Source organism: Apis cerana, linkage group LG1 (assembly GCF_029169275.1).
Source record: "Apis cerana isolate GH-2021 linkage group LG1, AcerK_1.0, whole genome shotgun sequence".
Taxonomy (NCBI): Eukaryota; Metazoa; Arthropoda; class Insecta; order Hymenoptera; family Apidae; genus Apis; species Apis cerana.
In genome coordinates, this window is record NC_083852.1 from 16367336 (window position 1) to 16391403 (window position 24068).

Here is a 24068-nt window from a genome sequence, read left to right on the forward strand (position 1 = left end):
AAGCGTATTCGCGTGTATTCGAGCCACTCTTCGACCCAATTTTCGCGTGAACGAGGACTCGGCTTAATTAATGAGGAGTTACACGAGCTAACTCCGCGCGGCCTCACTCCGATTTCCATTCGTTAGGACAATTAGCTGGCTGGGAGTTGGTATGATAATACGTCCGCGCCACTCTTTTATTGTCTTCCTCGTGAACAATTAAGACTTTAAGAGGCTTTCTCACCAATCGTTCCCCAGGATGGCAGTTTGTCGATCAAATTTTACGACACGCAACTATTTATCATCACGTGATGATCCACCGTGTATGTAGTGCAGTGTGTCGTAACTATTGTACCTCGGAATCTTTTCCATCTTGGATTAAATAATCCGATTAAGGAGGGAAGGAGGGGAAAAAGGGACTTCTTCGTATCCCTGTTTAATTTAATTCTGTTCCGTGTATATCGTTCATCCTGTACATGGTATTTTTTTCAATTATTCTTTAAAGTGTATCAATGTCGATTGAATTTCATCTCGAGAACTAAATAATCGAATTATTTGAAAATAATCGAAACCGAGGACTAATTAAAAAGGATTCTCGCCTCGAAACTTGATAAGCTGGATGAGAAGCAATTTTTAAATATTCAAACGAGAACATAGATATTTCCACTATATTTGCACGAATCCGTAAAAAAAACTAGACCGCTCAAAATCTCGAATCTCGCGTTTCAAGCGTTGATTAAATATTTAATTTAATTTCGCGCATTATCTATCGATTTGGGTTGGGAGGAGGGGTGAAATTCGGGTCAAAGCGAAGTTTCTCCGGCGCGGAATGCCACGGATCCGAGCCGATCAAACGCGTATCTAAGGCTATTACTCTTCTCAGAGACTTACCAGCGAGCAATTAAAGCGGCCACTCTATCGGTCGAGTGATCTGACGTTAAACGTTGCTCACGCGGATGTGGAAACTTAAATGGAGTTTAAACTCAAAGTTTTACGGTATCAGCGAAATCCGTGACATCCCCTCGCTAATTACTTGCCCGATTATACATTCGGTTGTTGAACGCTTACCTGAAACATAAAGATAAGTCGAGCGGTTAGCAATGATTGCTCTTCTCGCGCGCGCACAGGGATTTCACAAAGGTGTTTCCAAGAAATAACAATAAAAACTCATTCTCTTTCCACCATCTCTTGGCAAAGTTTAACGATGAATTCGGTCAAAGTAAATTTAAGACCTTAGAAAGATTAGATCGAATCCTCGACAGAACGGTTTACTTGATATATAATAAATACCTGCAAATCTTCTAATCCCGTTTTATCATTCGAGCATACTCGTTCGTCCATAAAATAAAGCGATTACGGATTTATCGCGTAAATTTTCTAATCTTCCTGATCGAGATACGATTTTTGCCCGGTTTCGTGGAAGAGAAACCTTTTGATCTGTCGGCTCGATCTCTCTCGACGCCTCCTTGCCGCGTAATATCCTCCGTGGAACGAGGAAAAGCACGCGTTAGCGTTTCGAGGCGTGGCACGAACGCGCAACAACGTAACCACTTTGGCAACGAGCGCGCACACACGATTCGTTATACAACTGGAATCCCGAGTTGCGTCAGTTTTATCCATCGTCACGTTGCATTTGCGTATCCCCTCGATAATGATCGCCTGTTACAGGTGTCGATTGCGAAAATTTCGCCCGGTTTCATTAGCGTAACCAGTCGTCGATGTCTCGAATGGGTTATTTTCGACGTCGTAGATTTATCATGAAATTATCGTGGAAATTTCGCGTGAATCGATGACGGATTTCTAGTGGAACGCTGCTGGAGATGATCGTGGAATAGTTACTCGAACAATACTCCTTCGTTAATAATCGAGGTGAAAAGAGAAAGAAAGATTCGTAATTCGAATATATGAATTATTTATCGTGGATGTTAATGGAGATGTAAGTTTTATTCGAGAATTTAAAACTAAGTTAGTAGAAGTCGATAAGATATCGAGGAGCTAGGCGAGGTATTCTCAGAAGTCTATCTGAGATAAATTGGCGTAGTTTTTAAAAAAAAATCGGAGAAAACAAATATAGATAGCCGCGACTAAGTGATTAATTAGGTAATTACTTTAAGAACGAGAAAAATCTTGTTTGTTCACACTTTGATCTTCTACTTTGAATCTTCCACTTATCTGAAGTAATGATTGAACAGCGGTTATATAAATATTGAGTCTATTCTTGTGTATATAAAGAACGTAAGATGAAACGAGATAGAGAAGATATTTCATTTTTTCGAGTAAGGATAGTAATAGAATGGTAATAAATAAAAGGAAATCAAACGAGGACAGTTTGAGGAATTTCACGCGATATCGAAGAAATCGATTTCTTTTCCAAATAAAATCGCACAATTGGTACAATTTCGAGTAGTAGTAACAAAATTTTCGAGTGAAACGAGTTATAAAACCGTGTTAAAGATTATTAATAGAAACAAGATAGTGTCGATGAAAATCAAACGCTCGACAAACAATTTATTTCTGCTAAAACATCGTTTACTCTACGATGACAGAATATAATTAGCACGATCGACACTTCATTATATCCCTATCAATCAAATCCCCCGTTCCTACCAATTTATAATTTCATTTTCTCCTCTCATAAAACGATCCTCAAAAAACACGAAAATACTTTCACCTCGCACTAAACGCCTAGAAATTTCCCGTTACAATCGAAATCTTGAGAGAAAAACGAGATAATCATACGGCAACAAATAAAACGAAACATTGTTTTAATTACCGTAAATATAAATCCATACCTTTATTATACACGGGTTTCAAAACCTTGGAATTTCTCGCGCTCCTTTCCTTTCCAAAAATAAGAAAAAGAAAAGAAAAACCTTAAAAGGGTCATAACATATTTCGCCTTCGAGTCGGCTCGCGTCCTTCGAAAGGTCGGCCATATTTGGGACCGGTCCGGTCCCGGCCGAAAAAAATCCCATGACGCGTCCCATTCCTTTTTTTCCTTCTTCCTCTTCTTCCTCCCCCGGCTCTAGGTGAAACGGCGTTCGCGTGAATCAGCTCGAGAGGAGAGGAGGGACGAAAACGAAGCGGAATTTGCATAACGTCGTTATTTGTCGCGCGGCGTCTGCCCACCTCGTCCCGAGAAAATTCCAACGACAAGTGGACGCACGATCGTCCTTGCCCGCGCCCCACGCAATCAAACCGTAATGCGCACGTTGGTGGCGCATTCCAGACCGTGTGCATCTATGCAGATCAGAAACGAACCGCATTCCCCGCGGCGGAGGGATGGAGTCGAGCGAGCGAACCATTTGCTGCCCCCCGTATAAGTTGCGAGTCGACTCATCGCGCGAATCACTCAATCTCGACTCGTTTCACGGATATTTAGAAGAGAGGTCATCGAAGGGAGTATTATCTACGATAAGTTTTCTGGTTGTATATAATTAGAAATTAATATGATGTGGTGGAAGAGGCGATGGAAGAACAAAAAAGGAATTGTCTGTTTTAATGAAAAGTAGTTCGTTCGAAACTGACAAAATTCGTTCGAATATACAAGGAATATGTGGATATCTCGAAATGCTCGGACGATCGAAGTCAATTCTCGCGATGAACGAAAAGGCAAGGCCGTGCACGCCCAATCGTATCCCATGGCAAATGGAAACACGAGGAAATACAACGTTCCATTATCTTTCCTCTCCCCTTCCATTATATTTATAACGCCCACAATACACGAGATTACAAGCTTCTCTTAATCCTCTTACTCTCGATTGCACTTTTATTCCGTTCTGAAAAAGGAGAGAAAGGAATCCGCCGCTCGTTTTTCTATCCAGACGACGACGAAAACCAGAAGAGAATTACTACTCTGTCCAACTCGTGCGATTTACGCGAATACAAGGCGCGCCACTTGTAACGCTTTATCATAGACAAATGTCCGCCGTAAGATGAATGAAAAGCCGGCATTGATTGGTCCTTGGCCGGGGAAAGGGAGGCTCGGCGTTGGTTTTCTTTGGAAAAAAACAGAGTCGAGGTTTCACGCGATCGGGCAGCAACACGATTAATTGGAATAATTTCTTGAAACGGTGGCCGGGCACGGGAAAGGCGCGAGCGAACAGGTGGGCGGTGTGGATAAGGCTGCAACCGCGATCGAAAGGGACGATTTTTAATCGATACCCGTTTCGAAGAAGAGAGGATTCGATTGAGCAAGATTTACAATTCCGGATGGACGCTAAAAGAAAATCTATTTTCTCTTGGATTAAACTCGTTTTTCAGAGAAATATACGGAAGAGGTTACTGGCACGAATAGCACGGAAAACGGCACGCTGACAAAGCTCGTCTGTCGAACGGCAATTACCGAGGAATTGGCACCTCGCTCGGTCTATTTTAAAGATTTCTACGAAACGTCGTTTCGATCGAATTGTGTCAACAGCTGTTTCCCTCCCCGCGTGGAGGAGGTCGAACACCTGTCGTCCCTTTATCGTGTAATTTCTTAATTTCCCCGATTGGGGATGATCCGAGCTTCCTCCTCGTTGGAAACTGAGTTTCTCGATCTCTAAGTCTGATCTACGAGGACGATACGAAGATGAGAGGGAAGATAATCCGTCTGTCGGGAAGAAAGTAGTCGGTCGGGCTGGCACAAACTTTTGTCGGGTTACTTTAAGGAGATGTTAAGAGAGAGGAAAAGGTATTTGGCAGCGGGCACAATCGATCGCATATTCTATCGGTCGTTCTCCCTGTAAATATAGATCAGAGATGCCAGGTACATCGCGTCAGAGCCCTCTCTTTGGCGATACTCCATACGATCGTGCTCATCGTGACGACGACCTTTACGATTCGGCCACAGGGAAGATAATTATATTGTGCTTCGTTTCGGGAAGTCGAACTCTTGCGAAACCGAAGACTCTTTTAAAACGAGCCGCACACGGAAAACCTCGAGTTAATCTCGATAGATTCGGCAAGAGAGAATGGGTTTGTGAATGGCCATTTCGTGTTACAAAGGATCAATTTCATTCGACGTTGTGAATCTCGAAGGAAAATTCTAAATTTCAACCGGTTCTCGTTCGATTATTACGAATTCGACATTAATTAGCTCCAAATTCTATTTCTTCTAATTAATTCTCGCCATGTATAAATTCATTCGAAAATTGTTTCTTTTAATGAGGATAATAAATCGTTGGCAATTACTTGGTTCGGTCGAGTAATTGATAGAATTTATATATATATATGTGCACGCACACACTTGCTGCAATTCCCGTTAGAACGTTAAAATTCGCTTTTGGAGTTACGAGGGAACGTTTTGTAGGGAATTAGTCTCGATAGCGGGTCCCCTGTAATCCCGTGTCTCTTTAATTACTACGCCACGTATTATTTTCCAAGTTGAGTAATACCGAAATAATCGTGAATCAGGGTGGCAGTTTGTTATGTTTGCGGAGACACGGCGCCAAATTGTAGTACCGGTTAGAAATCTTGAAGACGTTCCAATTCGGTGGGTAGAACTCGCTCGTTGCTTCATTTGGTATCCTAAATGCTTATTAATTATATCGTCCGCGAAGCGACCATTTCGTTTACAACTCGTGCACGATAAATTTTATCGGGCGATCCTCCACCACGAATCTTTTCAGGAGAGATCTCTTGTTTAGAGCAAAGACTTTCTTCGTGATTCAAATGATAGAGGTTGCACGATTACGTCAAATGTGAAATCGAAAGATTTTCAATAACCCGGTTAACGAACAGTAAAATCTTATGCAGATTTCTAAATATTATTTGCATATGTATATATATAGATTATAGAAACGCAAATAAAATCAATAATGAATGAGGTAACGATAATTATCGGGGGGATATTTAGGTTGGAATGATGTTAATCTTCGATCAATTCAGGTATTGAACTGGGAAGTGAATAATATTGCGGAAGATAATTGGTGAAGGGAAATTATCGGCTCACCGGCTCGTGACTAATAGGAAACTATAGTAATCACGCGATATTATGGTATCGTAAATATTAAAGTTGAAATAAAGCCTCTTAATCGAGTGGACGAGTTATCTTAATATATTATCTTTCTTTTCGAAAAATCAACGATACGGGAATTCTGGTATCTTTATAACGATGATAAATGTAATAATTGAAAAAAAGAAATTTCAACAACAACCATTAGATTAATAACGATTTTTAAAAAGCTCGAGCGAGTATTTCGAGTATTTTCGAGTCTGAGGTTAAAGAAAAAAAAAAGGAAAAATGAACGAGCAAGAGGCGCATTCCGTGAAAGCATCCGTATCGCACAGATGCGTTATGTAAATTCAGAAGAAACCGGCGCCACGGTGCGCTCTCTTTTTTTCAACGGCTACCGTGGGACGAAGAAAAATGGCCGCATTAACTCTTCCAGGATTTATCGTCCGGACCAAATTACCGTTTCGTTACTAAGATCTCGGAGGAATCTCTCGACCGAGACAGCTCTATTTACTTATACGTCCGAGGACCTGGCCTATGTACTTATAAGTCATTAGAAAGAGGCGAGCCATAAAGACCCCACTAAACCTTACGAGGAATAAATATATACTTTTACATCTAATCGATGCAAAAACTCGTCTAACAACGATCGATGAACTTTGCCTTGCTTATTCGTTACAAGGAATACGCTCGTGAAGAAATTCCTGTTGCGATTCGATTACAAAAAGATGGGTATTTTTTTTGACTCGTCTCTTCCGATGAGACATAATTAATATCTTTCTTTTTCTTTCTTCTTCATGAGGGACGCAAACGTGAAAATTTTCTGTCGATCGTTATTGAATTTACGGCGCTCTTTCTTTTAAGAGAGTCATATTTCTTACCGCTCGAACGGTGCATTGTACGCAGGAAGCGCATACGAAGCGAATACGTGGCCTGAAACAAGCCGTGGGAAGTGGGTTCGCAGGAAAGTTTTTCCTCGCGTATTATATCGTTCAAGATGATATTTTGGAAGAAAATAAATTGACACCGACAACACTTTTTCACAAAACGATTTGGATCTCTCGTGACTTGATTTCGCTTGTCGTGGCACCGATCAACATTCTCTATTACCCATATACTCGCTGCTGCTCGTACCGTTCATAATCACACGATTTATAAAAAGAATCATTGGCGAAAAAGTTCACTCATTGCCAAGGATGTCTCTCCAAGACGGATAATCTAGATTCGAGTCGAGCATGTTGGACGAACGTCCTTGAAGAACGTCGTGGCTACCTTTCATGCCTGCATCGCCACCACGTCCGCGACACAATACCGTAAGGCAGCGTTGTAAAGGCGTGCACCAGCATTACAAGGCGCAGCGTGTTTCGTCACGGTGTCTGGAAAACGGTGTCTGCAGCAGGAGAGAGAAAGGAAGAGTATCGAATATCTGGAACAAGGTGGGTCGTGTGGGTAACACGGGAGAATGGAATACTCCAGCGTCGATTCCAGGCAATAAAAGACAGGTGCCACGCAGCTTCCTCTCCTATCCTCTGTTTCCACGTAGTTTTCTGCCCTGGTCGTAAAACGTTGAAAAATTAACCCGTTATTGCCTCGATGGCCTCCTCCTGAAAGGAAACGAACTGAAGGGGGAGGAGGAGAGAGGAAACGTTCCGCGCACAACGTTTTCGCGTGAAACAATATTAACGACCACGATGATTTCCGCGCGAGACGATTACACGCTCGATCGTTTCATCGCCGTGAAAGTATTTCATTGACGCGAACCAAGGAGTCTTTAATCCGTCTACAGAGAAATGAAAAATATTTGAATAAGGAGCTCGATCGATTTTCCAATCGTCCAAGGCCGATACAATAACCGATGTTTTACCGATATTTACTTGAGCCAAGAATCGCGCCACATTGTGTACGCATATACAACTTTCGTGGAATTAACGAAAATATCGTCGCGGGAGGGAAATATTTTCCGGCATTAATAACGGTATTCGGCCGTAGTACGACTTCTCCGCGGAATTGAGAGTACATAAAGGTCGTCCCGTGTAAGTCAACCTCTTACACAAGGTGGTGCACGATGTAATAAAGAAACACACACGCGTACACAAGGACGCATACACTCGGACGGGCGAGCAATCGTTAGACGGCTTCCACGCCTCTAAATGTCATTAATAACACGTTGCACAGCCGTTGCGTCATTCCCCCTCCCCCTCATACACACCATTTCAGCTAAACCCAAACGATTCCATTATTTTCCATTCTTCTTCCCCCGACCGTGCGCCAATCATTCTTTCTTTGTTTCCCAAAACACGTCCCAATTAAAGATCGCGATAAAGAAATTATTATGGCTGATTCACGATAAATCCTACGCCGATCCTCCTTCTGCCTGCTTCGATGGATTAAAAAAGGATACAAAAACGCAGAGGTAACGTTACACACGTGGAAAACAGCGCGATGCCCGCGTTCCAGATTCTTTCCAGAGGGTCCCTGGCCGCTGCAAGAAGTGTCGCGGCAATTCTCGCGCGTCCTTCACCTCGAGATAGATAGAGGGGAGTAAAGCCCCCGACGGTCGGCCGGGTTTTATTTTCATGCTTTCGGTCGGCGGCTCTCTCGCGCAATTGCATAACGGTCACGCGCACGCACGGGAACGTGCACCACGCGAACCGAGGCCTGACTTTTCGCTCGCGCCTTCCTTTCCCAACGCTGCACATAAGAATGCACTTGTTGTTGTTGCACAGCAATACGAACGGAATATTAATTCTTATGTTCGATATTCGTACAACATTATTTCGCGATTAAGGGAGGCTGAGTCGAGGGAATGAGTTTGTACTTGGGAAAGGAGGATTGTGGATATTAAATTTGATTGGTTATTTCTCATTAGTCGGATAGACGGTAAAAATATACAGTATCGGCTGAAAACAAGGAGTAACGGTGAGCTAGCGGGCTTCGTAATACGCCGCCGTACCGTATCTTATTTTTTTGCTAGAACTGACAATGTGATTAAAAATAATTGCGGGAAATAATACGTGTAACGTGTAATTTATCCAGGAATTTTTGTTTTAACTCATCTTCGAGCGGCTCGCCGTCGGCTGTCGCGTAATTTTTGAAAAAAGAGAAACACGTAAACACGTGGAAAAGATCGCCACCGTTCCCTTCATAATTGATTCGAATCAGCCAAACATTCTATTTTCACCGTCATCGATCTTGGACAGATACGCCAAGCGATTTGCCAACACGAATCTGCCATCCTCCTTCCACTGTTTCAAAGTGGAATGAACACGTTCGAAGATCCTTCCACTATCGGAAACTAATAAACTAATAAAGACAATTTGTAAAACCACGGCTCGGCGCTCTGTAAACATCGTCAACAGACGAATTCATTGGGTGGACGAACGATTTCGGAAGCGTTCAATGTTCGATCCTCGCGCAACGCTCCTTGGATAGAGTTTTTCGGTTGAAACGAACGCGAAGTAAGAGTCGTCCAGTCGCTGGAGGTCAGGCATTCCTCGCGTTACGCAAGCGACATCCACGCTTGCTTCGGTTTTATCGCGAGCAGGCATCTGCCGCGTCCTGACGCCCTCCCTTTCTGTCGCTTTCTCCGTTTTCGTTTGGTGATACGTCGAATAAGCGGATCTAAAAAAGCGGTTTTTAATATAGTTGGATTTTTAGCTGGGTAGAGACACGGCTCACGGTTCAAAGGTGAATTTGTTTTGCGGAAAAAGCGGAAAAATGTAATTTTAATTACGATCGATTTTTATTATTGGACGGTGATTAGGAGAGAATATTGTTACGGTGATTCTCGAGGCGAGTGTCGAGTAATGTTTCTGTTTTCTTGAAACTCGAGGTTAATAAGATATAGGCAGGTGTGGTTGTAAACGGCACGTGATGAGTAATGTACATTTCTTGTTGGTAAATAAAAACCGTGTTAGAAAACAGGGTCTTTAATTTCTTGGTTTGAAAGGTGGGATAAGAAATTCTATTCTCCTTGTTTGTGTCCCGTCTTTCAAGTTGACAACAAAAGCGTGATATCGTACCTCTCAATTTCACTTTTATATCCTTTTCTCGCTTATCCCATTCTCCTCGCTTTTAAAAATGGCCAAAGTGTCTTGTAATGTTTATTAACCGTCCACTCGTTTGTCATCAAAAATGTGTAAGTAGGTAAATACACCGAATGAAAAACGATTATACACTTATAAAATATAATGACAACAGGCAGTAAAATATCTGCACTCTGATCCTTGGATTCAAGCTTGTACTTCGAATCTTATTAAACGTGCACTTTGTCCTCCGCTTAAACTCATAATTTAAACCATTACCTTTTATTCTCCCATATTAGGATTTACACCTTGCTTCCAGAAAATGAAGGAAAAGTATCGAATTAACCGTCCTGAACGATGTCTCGGGATCGTAAATATCTCGAATTGCTTATTATTTTCGGGCCCCACAAAATCCCATTTTACGACTATCCTATTTTCTCTGAGGGCACGATACAATTTTCTGGAAAATTCTCGGCAAATTCTCTTTTCTGACCTGGCTCCCGTCTACCTGCTCTGTCCCGAGATACAAGAATCTTCCAAATACGAATCTTAAATTTTAAATCATGGCAAGTCTTGGAAATATCCATCGACTTCTATCCTCCTCCAACCGTCCCATTAACATGATTACGTGAAAATTTATGCAATCATCACGGCAAATCTTCTTGAAACGTTTATAAATACAAATTAATCCCATTGTGGCAAAATTAAAATTTCTGCTGTTAGCTCTCCCGAGAAGGGGTTAAATCGTGTTTCTCGCCGCTGAGAAGCCGCTTATTCGCGGTCGTTTCACGGCAGTGGAAATGGCGCGAAGTTGCATAATCATCGGCATAGCGGTACATCGGCGCGAAGAGCTACCCATCCGGCATGTAATGGCTTAACTATCCTTCAAAAGTAATAGCGGTGAGATCCAAGATGCGGCTCAATGGACGCCTAAAACGCGGATGGAGATCGGGCACGATCTGTCATCGAGGCTGCCACGACTTATACGCCGCCCCTAGGCTTTTATTATCTTACACGCGGATAAAGAGGGATAATCGCGTTTAGGCGTAAAACGATTCGTATTGTGCACCTTGCCGATTGTGATATATATATCGAGGCAACGCGATACCGTTATCGCATAGTTATTTCAACGAGTGGTTTTCTCTAAAACTGGCCATGAAAATTCTAAATTGGAAAATGCAAATACAAATGGTATTATCGCGGAATGCGAAAAGAAGTGAAAGGAATGGAATATGGAGAATATGGCCGAGTATCTCGAACGTGATCCAGGGATAAAAGTTTACGATGCATTTTATATTCGACACTTACGTAAACTAAGTTGTTTTTCATACGCGGTTCATAGAGAGATGCAAATGTTCAAGGATTCTGCCTCGATCGATTGGAATTCCTTCCATCCGACAACCTGTTACATAAAGATATACAGGAATTCCTTATACGCGGCTCGGCGTCCGCTCGAATCTCTCGATTCCGTTTACGGAAAATTCTTTATCAACAGTTTCTCGAGAAATCCTTTTCCAAATCTTCGACACGAATCATCTCCATTTCTTCGTCCCAGATTCGTCAATGCCGCGAAAGCCGACGTCGTCATCGAAAGGTCTCTCCGTCCATCCCTAACCCGGATCAAAAGAAACCCGCCGTGAAAAGCGTTAACCATGGTCGCGGCAGTTACTCTAACTGTGCCTCGTACTTACGTAGAAATCAACTGTTCCCCGGCATTGTCATTTTTCTCGGTTGCCCGCCGCGTAATTTACGTCGAGGACAAAGGAGGAGGAGGAAGATTCCTCTCTCGCGCATACCGACCTCCACGATTTCTCGACGACGAACACGAGAGGAGAGGAGAGGAGAAGGAAATACGCGCGCACGCTTCCATACGGGGTGCCCGTGACTGCAGGGGCCCTGGCAAAGCAGGTGCCCATGCATCGTCGTGGTCTCGTGCCAACGGTATCGCGCGTGTGCGTTTTTGCACCTTAAGAACCTCAAGGATGGGGTCAACGACACCTTTGCGGATGATGACGACACGTATCGACAGCTGGACCGATTATTCCATCCGATCGAGCGCCCCTCTCGGCTTTCGTACTTTCTGGGCCACCGGATCCCACTGTTTCTCTTCGCCATCGTGCGTTCGTGCTGCGAATTTTATTTTTATTTTTTTTTTCTTCTTTAAGAGTCTGATAGAATTTCGTCGAAATTTGAGTAGAATTTACTATATTAACTGATTTGCACCGATCACGATCGAATTTAATTAATTTTAAGCTTTCTGTATTCCATATATATATATATATTTTCCTCGTTCATAAAATAACGTAATAATTCTATATTGTTTATTTATCGAAACGTTAATCCAGATTATATTATCTTGGTATCACATAGATAAATGTTATTTGTTGGTTTTAACGCCCATCGATTTCTCTTTTAATCAACGGCGATCGGTGTCGATCACGTGACACCTAGGCCGATATTATTAGGCACTTGACTTTGATAAACGTGCAAACGTCGCGAAAAAATCCATACCGATATCCCATCAGCGACGATATTCGAGAATAAGGATCGATGATAATTGGTCGCGCACGCAAGGAGCGCATTTACGCGGCGAGTACATCATGTTCCACATCGGTTATTCCACCTGTCCTCATTTGCCACTGGCTCATTTTCAACGTTTTCCTCTGCGCTTCCGCGAGAGGCATCAAGACGATTTATTAGCCCACTAACAACATTAATTGCGAACGGTGTTACGTTTTTGTCAACTCCTCCGACATTGAACGATGAATAGCGATCGCAACTCCCACGTGAATCCTCCCCTCCTTTTTTTTCCTCGATGGATCGATGGTAATCGATAGTAATTCGTTGAGTATATCGACTATATCTCCGTTCATTGCTGCAATCCCGTTTGTTGTCTGATTTAGCAACCGAGATGCGAACCGTTCATCAACGTCCTCCTCCTCCACTTTGCCCCTTCGGCAAATTGAATTTATATTTATTACCTCAGCTTTGTCAAACTTGAGTCGCAAGATTATTTGAACATCCTTATCTTGGATATCTGGACAATTCGTTTCTCTTCAGACGAAATATTATTAAATATCAAAGTCCGACAAAGGAATATGTGTTTAATAGGCTCCTGGTATATCATACGTTCCTCGTGTACGTGGACGGATCGATAAAAATGCGGGATGCGTGGCGTGGCAACGGCAGGAAGTATTTTGAATGAGCAGGAAGACGAAAGGTAGGTGAAAACCTTGCCAGCTGAAATGGATGAAAACAAGATTCGAGAAGCTACCTAGGGAGCCCAGGCTACGTGCTCCAACAGCTAAGCAGGTCAGTTGGAAATAGATGGAAACCTAGGTAATCTGTCGAATCCAAAATCCAACGTTGATCATCTCTGTTGCTTCGAGTATTTATAAGATCTTCTCGGTGATGAGGAATCTTTCGTTGGCTAATAATTTTAGAGATTACGGGCTTATCTCATGTTTTTAAAAAGGAGCGAAAAGCGAGAAAAATATCAACAGTGAAAGTAGTTCAGTTGGTTATGTTGCAACGTTGGCTCGGTTCAGTTATGATGTCAAAGAACTGGCAAAAGATTCGAGAGAGTGGTAAAATTATACGGTGATACCGATCGAATTAATCGCCGATGTAACGAGATTTTGAATAAAAATAATTTCAATATACGAAAATTTGCTTATTCCGCGATTACTTTCGATGACACGTATTACCAGCTTCCTCTCGAGTTTAATATAAAAATTTCTACGCGAACCGTTCGCACGTTCCACAAATCGGGTCCACGCTTTTCCAACCGACCGATTTTTTTTTAATTTAAGTGTCGACAAGAAAATATCGAGAAATCATTCTCGTTCCAGCATCCTGGAATCCCAATAAGCATATTCAAAGTTATATCGGAATGGTATACCATATTATGCACCATACCGCCTTTCTAAAATGTCGGAATGCCGCGAGGAAGTTGTATATGCTTATAAGTTAAATATCCGTGTTGCACGTTTTAAGTCGTACGATTTAGCAATTATTCCCGTTTGTCCCATTATCTAATGAGTTTTTAATCGACTGCGACGAATGAATCGAAATTATGATTAAACGTATGATTTCCTTTCAACGAATTATACGTGCATTTTAACGGAAAAGAAGAGGGAAAAATGCACATTTTATTGAAAAATTTATTCGAATAATTAATTTTACTTTTTATTTCACGCTTCGCAATCGTAATTCGATTCTCTTTCGAGTCGAGAAATAAACGTTTTTTCTAACCTTTTGAATCGAGCGTGTTTCAAAATGCAGACGAGAACCGAGTAGCTAAGCTCGTTGAAATCCAATTCATTCGAGCTCCATTACGTGACAGAGCAGCCTATTGTGATCTATTGTCACCGGATATCCGACATTTCATGCAGAATCCCATACAATTCATTGTCCTAGTATCCTAGTGCGCATGCTCGCTCGAAATTAACGAAAACCAAATATTTTCTACATCGCGTAAATTTCGAGAAATAATTTCCACCTTTTGCAAAAATATGTTTTAAAAAAAGCATTTACAATTTAAATATCGCTCGACGAAAAGAATTAAACTTGTTGTGACGACATTAAACTCGCAATTAACAAATAACTCGACAATGATAATTTTCATCGAGCTCGTGGAAACTCAAGTGACATTTTCTTTCCCGTACCGCAATTTCCTTGATTCCAATCAGGTAGGCCCGCCGTTCACGTCGTTCACCACGTAGCCGAATGCATTAACACTAATATGCACGGAGTATTGCTCAAGTGTTAAACTAAATTTACACCAACGCGACGAAGGCGCACGCGCTGTTGCACCAATTTACCATTTACCCGCGTTCGCACACGCAACCACGTATCGTGATAAAGTCAAGGCGAGCACCTGTTACTTTGATAAATTATTCGTAATCCCTACTCCTCGGCTCGACAGGATTACGCGCCACGGAATTTCCAGACTCGAAGAATGCGTCGGGAAGCACCCCAACGACCGTCTCCCTGCTATCGATTGAAACTACCCCCGCCACTGGTTCGACGCCCCTGCAGGGGATTCACCCTATGCGACAGTTAATCCGCGCAAAATTCCATATTCGCAAATTGTATACACCGGTATAATCTAATATTTTTGCGTAATGTTCACATTCTCGTATCGAAAATATCGAATTGAATAAATAAAACGATAATAATAAACTTAATATCGCGATAAAGGAGGAAAAGAATAACATATTTTTACCGCAAAGCAAAGTGAGAAAAATAATACAGTAATTTCGCGCTTAATAATTTCAGGTGTAGCCCCGGTATTGATCGCGTTGCCGTTTCGTATCTGACATCGGTGAAGGGAATTTTCCACCCTTCACTTTTGCCAACCTAAGCGATATGCAGAGCCACGGAGGGAGGGTGGTATTATGTAACGAGGAAGTAATGTCCCACAATTTTTTGCAACCGCGCATTATCATATTTAATATCATTCAACATCATTGAAACGCATTTGCTATTTCGTAAATGGTGAATATAAACAAAACGCATCGATCTTTTTCCTTTGTCCCCCTGCAATTGCATCGTATAAACGTACGAATAATATTTCAGCAAAGTTTTCTAAAATTGTTGCGACGATTCCGTATAATTTCTCTCATTAGCATTTTTCCACGGCGTAAGGAGATCTAAGATTTTGTTAGCGTTTTTTTTCATTATGTTCGAGCCTTACTTCTCACGCTCCAACACTTACGAAAAGGAAATTCTTCGAGTGTGGTGGTACACGCGAGGCGTGAGAAGTTCTTTTTTCTCTTTTTTTCTTTACGTCACATCGAGTTTCCACCGCATAAAAAATAAGGTGAACCGGTGTGAAACGTGTCTCCGCAAAATTGCCACGTACGAGAAGGATTTTTAAAAAAATCATCCTCCTCCCCCCGAAGAATCTTCGATGGTATTTGAATTATTTCCGCAAACGCGATGAAACAGGAAGAACTAGGAAAATTTTCACGATAACACATATAAATATTCGAGAAAATTTCCGAAGAATTTCAGTCGAATTCCTCGAGCAGTATTTGCAATATTTATCTAATGTTTTCTTTGAAATTGTTACAACATCGATAATTTCTCTTGTTTTTTTTTTTTTTTTATTTAGCAAAATGTTATTAAAGAGAATAGAGTTTTCGAGTTGAGTAGATTTCTAAAGATCTCGAGTAGTTAATTCGACACCTTAAAGTCGCTTTCAAAGAAAACGGCTTCACTGAATAAAAGCCTTTGAAAACGGGATGAATGAAAGGAAATACGAAGGAAAAGTGGCTGCTGCTTGCAGGTGTGAAACGAGATGAGAAGACTGTTTGCACAAAACGAGAAAAGAGAGTCGAATAGAGAGATATGATAATCGTTGCAACCGTTTAACACCTCTTTCAGGTAATAATTTTCTGGATAAAATTAGATATCCATGACAATCCGAAACATCACATTCGCGAAAATTTAACGCTTTAAATAATTAAAACAACGACGATCGAACTCGTAAACATAAATTCTCGTTTAAATTGTCGAACACTATTGCTCAACTATTTCTTTTTCTTTTTTTTCATAACACGAATATTAATCGATTACGTGTAGGCTCGTGATCGAGAAGTAGGTTAATTAAAGCTGTCGAAAAGTCCGATATCCGAGCGGCTGTACGACAGAAAACGGCTGTTGTGCGCAAAAATCATTGAAACTTTATTAATATCGCGATAGAATATTCTACCAACTTTGTTTTCTCTTATTTAAGAAAAAAAATACCGAAAACTCGATGTTACTTCAATTATCACAATTCACTCTTTTCATTGGTTTCGCCAGACCCAGAGAATATTCGACTGGGGGGGAATATCGAAACGCGAATTTCAGAGAATGGCTCTCGGCCGTCTCGATGCCATTCGTTCCGGAAGATACAGCAAAAGAATGCAATAAGAAACCTCGAGCGCAAAAGAAACGCGAGAGGAGACTATTCGCGCGAGAAATGCCAGAAAGAAAAAAAAAAAGAATACTCGCGTTGCAATAATACAGCAACGAGGACATCGTACGAGACGCCTCCTTTATCCAAGGTTTCCCTGTTAATTTTCTACGTGTGTGCGTGTGTATGTGTTTTCTATGCGCGTGCGTGAAAACCGTGTCTCTTTTCTTTTTCGTCACGCCCATGGAAATTACCGTCTCGAGACAAGATGATCCGTGTTGAGTTTAATTATCATTACAGCTTTTTCATCCGAGAAAAGAAACTCTCCGATTCGAACTGAACAACGAATTGAACATTTTTACACAGAAACAGTTTAAATCTAACACGAAGGAATGGAATGGAATAAAAAACGTAGGAGATTCGGCGAAACAAGAAGAATTTTTCTTTTTTACGTAACGAAAGGAAGAGATTAGGTTTGGAAAGTTGGATACATCGACGATCAAACTTCCACCAACTTCGTTTCCCGAAGTTACGGATGCAGTCAGGTGCATCCATCGAATTCGCGGTTCATTTGAAATGCTCAGAGAGAAAGTCACGGTAGATCGAGCAACCACTACTGGCAAGATTTAATAGACCGTAGGAAAATTTCAACGTTTCCGCGGTTTATTATCCCCTGCTCTGCCCCTTTACCGTATTACGATCAGATTTGATCTTTAATTTCATTATTCTCGATTATCAGGGAGGGGGAAAAACTATTCACCGCGGTTTGTTCCACAATTTTTTCACCTCCTCTTTCTCTTTTTTCCTAAAGAAAGGGATCTGAAATCGCGCAAGCAAGAAATCAATTCGCCACCCCTATTCGTTACATACACCATTATCAGTTGTCGAGTTGGGAAGCATTGTCGTTAGAGGGATAATAAATCGCGAGACAGGATACAGGCGCGTTACATCATCCGAGGCAAGATAGCAAAAGAGACTTTCACGTTCCACGATTTCATTACCGTTCAATTTGTAAGCCGAGACAAAAAGAGACGAGATACTCCGAGCAGCGAATATTGGACTCGTAATAGATGTTCCAGACAAGGCTTTCCGCCTCGCGCGTAGGCTTCCAGACCCGCGAACGTGACTTCGGTGTAAATCTACGGTGGCGCCTAAGGCGAAAACAATGGACATCTTTCTGTCACATCGATCTATGGCCCTCGTGACAAATCTGCCACGCTTACGTACGCGAACCTCCTTGCTCGTGAGATTCTTTGTCTGCAAAATAACGCAACGATCGGCTTACATCCAACTTTCGCAAAGGGTGAATGAATTCTCGATAATTCGTTCCCATCGTTACGAAAGAAAATTCTTCGTAAATTTATCTTTATCCCTTTATAAATACAAGGAATATTTCTTCGCGTTAAAATTTGACGCGGAAATTATAAATGAAGCATTTTCGAGAAATGATCTGAACCGACGATGGAAGGATTACTTTTATCAAATCAACTCGTCAACGGGATAAATCTTTCGGGAATTCGATCAGGAAGAATGGAGGAGGAAGATAAGAAGATTCACGGTGGATGAGTAGCGAGGAAATTCTGCACTATCATTTCGAATAGAAGGATATCGCGATTGATTCCTCGTTCCATTGAATTAGTTATATATAAGAACCGTGGTGACCGTTCGCCATTGTTGTCCCTGATTAATTATCCGATTTTTTTTACGAATACATTATAGAAAAGAAGCAACGTGCATTCTTCCAGCGTTACGGTCATCGTCGTGCGTCGACCTCTTCTGGTCTACTTAGAAGAGGTTAAGTAAATTTATTAAGCCGATAGGACTCGCGTCGAAGAAAGTGTAATGACCATAAAAGCATTGGAACCGCCTGACCTCTTAGTCACTCTTAATGACTAGTTGCAAAAGGCAATCGATTTCTCTGTTCGTTTGTTCACCTCGAGGAAACCGGAGTAGTTGGCATGGCAGTGTCTATTATTGTAAAATGAATATTTTCAGCGAGGAGGACGAGTTAAGACCGGACTCGAGTGAAAGCATGAAAGTTTTCGCGTGGAAGATTCGGAAGATTTAGACGTTACCCTCGATTCCCCGTGGCGTCTATTCGAAGAATTTTAATAAAGGAAAATATTCCCGAGATCCGCACAATTTAGGTTCAATTAGAAAGTGACACGAGTCGATAAGATTCGATTTAATTAAGTATCGCCGTGCATTTTTCTGTCTAAGTCGCACACCATCAAAAAATACGTACAAGCAGAGCAAAGCATAGGAACGACACGACCGGCTTTCTAAATTTGTATCAAACGGCGTCACTTTCACCACGATGATCGATAAATCGCGGGATGCAACCTATCGGTATTAGGAGAAAACACAGAATGATCGATGATTTTTCGCAATAGCCTCCGAGCGTTTGCGCGATGGATCGATAACGTGCACCGGTAGTTTGATCCGTGTGATCTATCAACATTGGCAAGGATTCGCGTGTACGGGCGTCCCCTTAACAACGAAGATTAAAACCAATCCGATTTCTGATATCAGGGTGTTTCGTAATCACCGCATACCAGGACAACTCAACGTTATACAACGCGATTGTAAGAGTTATGAGATAAGATCTTTGGAAAAATTATGTAAAGATATAACAATAATGTCGAGTATAAGGATCGGGGTTAACGCTATGAATGAATGAATAATGATGAGTTTCGTGGAATATGCGTGAATTCGATTCATCTGAATTATTGTAAATTATTAGTAACGACAAATATTCTATTCATACGAGAATTCTTTTCATGTTCGAAACGAGTGGTCATTCCAAGCATCTATAAATACGCGAAATTATGCTTGTTCTTTGTTGTTTTTACATCAAGATCGTTCCCTCGCAGTTTTGAAACTTCCGAGGCAATATTTAACAATCTCTACATCCAACCATCCATGTTCCGTTATTTAAATATTATTATTAAATCGGATGAATTATATTTTTACAAAGGAAAATTAAAGAAGAAAAAGAAAAATTAAACAATACGTATAATTACGTATAAAAGTCGAGATATCGAACGTTTTTGATTCACGTTTGACTTTTTTTATACTTGCTCTTATGATCCTAAACATTCTCCTGAAGAAACTATAAACAATCATGCTTTCTACGCAAAGTCACGTCTCTTAAACTAACGATATTTAATCGTTCGTGACCAAAGGAACAAACATATTCAACTCAGCAACAATGCACTTCTCGTACTGCAAGACGCATCATCCACGACGAAGGACCACCATTACGCTAAATTCCTCGAATTAAAAGCACATTAAAGATCGGGCCGAGATAATCTCAACGAAGCGGGCCTTCGGGAAGACCTCTCACGAGTCTTCGAAACCCTAGACCATCCATAGAAAATTCCACTCGACACTTTACCAGGAAACACAAGCATGTTTACCCTCCAACTTTCACAATACCGTACACACTCGCTAATCAACTCGCATTAGAGTCCCCTCACGCGAGTCCACCCGAAGTGGTTGCATTCCAACCATCCCGCGCGTCCCCGAACCGAAAACCCCTTGAAACGCGACGTGGAAAGCGTGGAAACGCCGTGGATGGCAATTAATCACGCGAAGCTTGAAGCTTCGAATCTCGCGTTCGTCCAACAAGCAGGAGAGGAGAGGAGGGGGCCAGTGCTCTTGGAAGAGAGCGGCCCCTTACTCTCCTCGCGTCACGAGGAATCCTGTTTTCCATCCATCCATCCATCCATCCACGGGGGCTTCACCCTAATGCGCGATGGAGATGCAGCGTGGCGGTTCAGGTTTATCGAGAGTTCTCTCGGACGCTGTAACGGCACTCGAAACGCGTCGTTGTTGCGCGTCTCCCCCGTTTCATCTCCTCCGGCAAGGCTCTTCGGCCTCCTCCTCTCGCGTACGCGCGCACATCTCCCCCACGCGCCTCACCTACACACACACGCACGGACGAACGCGCCACGCCGACCGACCGGTTTCCATCGGGCTCCAAACAAACACGCGTCGACCGACGACGACGACGACGACGACAACGGTACACGGATCGTCGCGTTTCGTGAACCCCCGTGTTTTTTCTCCTGCCCTTCGATTCCGCCTCCACTTTTCGCCTTTTCGAACCGTCGATCGAACCAACTCCCCTCCCGCGTGCAATTTACGAGGCGGGCCACGCCGAGTTTTTAAATTATTCGCAAGTCCCGGTGAAATTCGTCGGGGGAACCCGTCCGTTTGTTCGGCCAACCCGGGGAGAACCGTTCTTTATTATCCTGCGCCGGGTGCACCGGAACGGTCCACGGTTTGCAACCGTGGAAGAATAGTGGAGGAGGTTCCTTTCTCGGGGAAAATAAACGCGAATTTTAATAGTAGGAAAAATTTCTTTTCTTTTTTTTTTGTTCTAAAGGGAGAGGGTTGGTTAATCGAGAAGGATGCTCTGCAACATTCTTGCGTGTATTCCTGTGTATTTGCAAAAGGTCGAACGGTTTATCGATACCCGTAAATTAAGTTTCTTGCTAAACGATGCCAAATAGGATTATTTTTGTAATATTCCTTGTTTTCGAATGTTATACGAAGGAATGTATGTGTGTCAGGTAACGAAACGATAATTATCTAACGTAAATTAACCATAACAGAACGAAAGATTTAATTATAAGACTCGGATCAATGAAACGTGCGTGGCAGGATGTGCGGAAGAAAGTTAATTTCGTTCGACAAGTTTGAGAAAGAAACAAGCAAACGCGGATTTTACATAACACTTGCATCGAATCTATCGCTCGCGACCGATAAACGGTATTATTCCGATGGAGGAATATTCACGACCCAGGCCAGCAGATTACAAAAGCGTTTCGTTGGATTAAAGTTTAATGAGAGACAACGCCCCCCTCTTCCCTGAAAACCGCAATCTGATTGCAAGATTGCCAATGAATCGTACGGAATGACGATTAAAAAATGCCGGTACCCCGGTTAAAATTAGTCGATCTCGAACGGTATCTCGACCGAGTCTCTCGGTTAAATAATTATTTCCACAGGCTAGTCACGATCCATTTTTAAACTAGAAAATTTCAAACCGGTCGCAACGTCCGCAGAAAATATATTGGCAAAAACATTATTCGCCTGCATCGAGCGGATAGCATATACGGATCTTCATCGTAAATCTTGCTGCAGTCGAACGATCAGATAATTTCGAAATATATTAAAAATGTGCATCCGACCGAGTTGAATTTATAGTTCGCAAGGAACGTTCGAACGCATTATGATTTACGAATGATCCGACAAACTGGCAAGGCTTTTAATTGGTGGTGGCTGCAGGGATGTTTCTCGCGTTTTATTTGCGGATTAGTCAGAGGGTGACTACGTGGGGTGCCCTACGAAACATCTTCTGAATCATTCGCCGAGAGTTTTCACAAAGTTTCATTTTACTAGTTTTAGACGCTTGCCTCCCATGGGACGGTTCCGAATCGTGTTTACTACGCGACACTCGTGTCTAACAAGTGGATATGCAAGACTCGGTCAAATAAGTAACTGTTGTGCTGTTTTGTTTATACCGATAAACGGATGAATTTAAATATACGCCATAAGGACATTGCACCGAGGTTCGAGAACACGTTTCGATAACTTATCGATGAACGTCTGCTACTGTATCAATTTGTACGCGATAAAAATAACGCGAGGAATTTATACTCGGTGACTAAATCAATAACAGGATTGATCTTTGGCTCGTAACATTTCTGGCTCAACGAGGAATTTAAAACGGATCAAATATTTTTTTCAATTCGTGTCCTATGGAAATTTAAATAGAAAATTTGATTCTAATTCTATCTGGACGCGAGGTAAAATTTAAACTATTGTTTTTCGAGCAAATTATCCTGTTATATTTTATACCGGCTGCGTATAAAATTAGAATACAACTATCTCTATAAACATAGAATTTCATCACCGCTTATAAATGACTCATAGCCACAAATTACGGTTGCTATTTTCAATAGACGCTGTCTCTCGAAAATTTTTTGTTTCCCGGGAGACAGGTCAGAATCGTAAACAAGAATTTTCAACGTAAATTTGTCCAGATGGTAATAAATCGAAGTAAACATCGAAACAATGTTGTGAGACTCACTTCCGCGTGTCGATTCGAACAGCTGCAGAGGAAAATAATCGGAGGGACAATTTATCGCGGATGAAATAGAAGGTGACACGAGTTGAAACGAACGCCAATAAACCACTGTCCGTATACCGAAAACATTTTCCTCATTTTCCTTCTCGAAATAACGGAATAAATACTATCGACCGCCGAAGTGCAAAACAGTACGCATATCTGTCCGTCTAAATTACACGGATAACCGTAGGAAAATATAAACAATACTTCGTTGAAAAGTTTCCAAGAACTAAATGTAATGTGAACGCGATTTGGCTGGGTCTAACGTTTCGCATAATTTCGAATCTGAAGGAAGTCGTCGTTTATGTGTCAACACGTACTTTCGGCAGAAAATTTCGTATGATTCGAACCGACCCGACAAAGGACGACAAAGCTTAGAGAAGACGAGTATTTACGCGTTTTAACCAGGCCCAAAACGTCTTGCATTGCGATTTAAACGATCATCAATTATAGATCACAGACCGTAATCGGCCATCACATGCGTAGCTGTACGAAATACCTAGTACACGACTGATCGATAAATATAACTTCTATTTCCGGCATCGCACAAAAGCGTTAACCTTCTCTGCGCCTCTAAATCACTAATCCATTAGCAACGCATCGAGTCGTTTTATTTTACGCCAAGAAAATCTAATTCGTTCCTACGTAAATGACGATGCCTCGAACAAGAATTTGTGTATATACATATATTTGAAAAACATACGTGGGAATCTATCGGTTTAAATCAGGTTTAAACTGGTTTCGGAATGCTCGAGCAATGATTTCAAGATGTAAGTCGAATTATACGAGGGGAACTAGCACGCAATTTTAACTCTAACGTAACGTACGATCAATTACTGCATCGAGAAGTTTCATTTCTATGATTCGCCGAGAACTGACTCGACCGGTCGCATTGAAGATCGTTCGTGTCGTAATTATGCTGTTTTAGAAACGATCTTAGTAACCTCGATTACGTGCGCACGTATCGAAGCGACGCGATGGTTAGATGAGAAACGAAACACGTTTAATTCAAGGTCTTCGCCGGCCTACTGTATTCTCGGACACGACGTTTCATCAACACTCGTTGATCAATCTCACGTAACG

At 41.8% G+C, this 24068-nt stretch overlaps 1 protein-coding gene across 15 annotated transcripts in view; it reads right to left on the bottom strand.

The window, feature by feature from the left end:
- The window catches only part of LOC108001569 (trichohyalin), a 109364-nt gene that overhangs the window by 84748 nt on the left and 548 nt on the right, over window positions 1-24068 (bottom strand). Inside the window, exon 2 of one of the 15 annotated variants that reach the window (XM_062087217.1) lies at window positions 871-1047. The exons of the other annotated variants lie outside the window; for them this stretch is intronic. The gene's annotated coding sequence lies outside the window, so the exon portion shown is untranslated. The remainder of the gene's footprint in view (window positions 1-870; window positions 1048-24068) is intronic. 15 annotated transcript variants of the gene reach the window in all.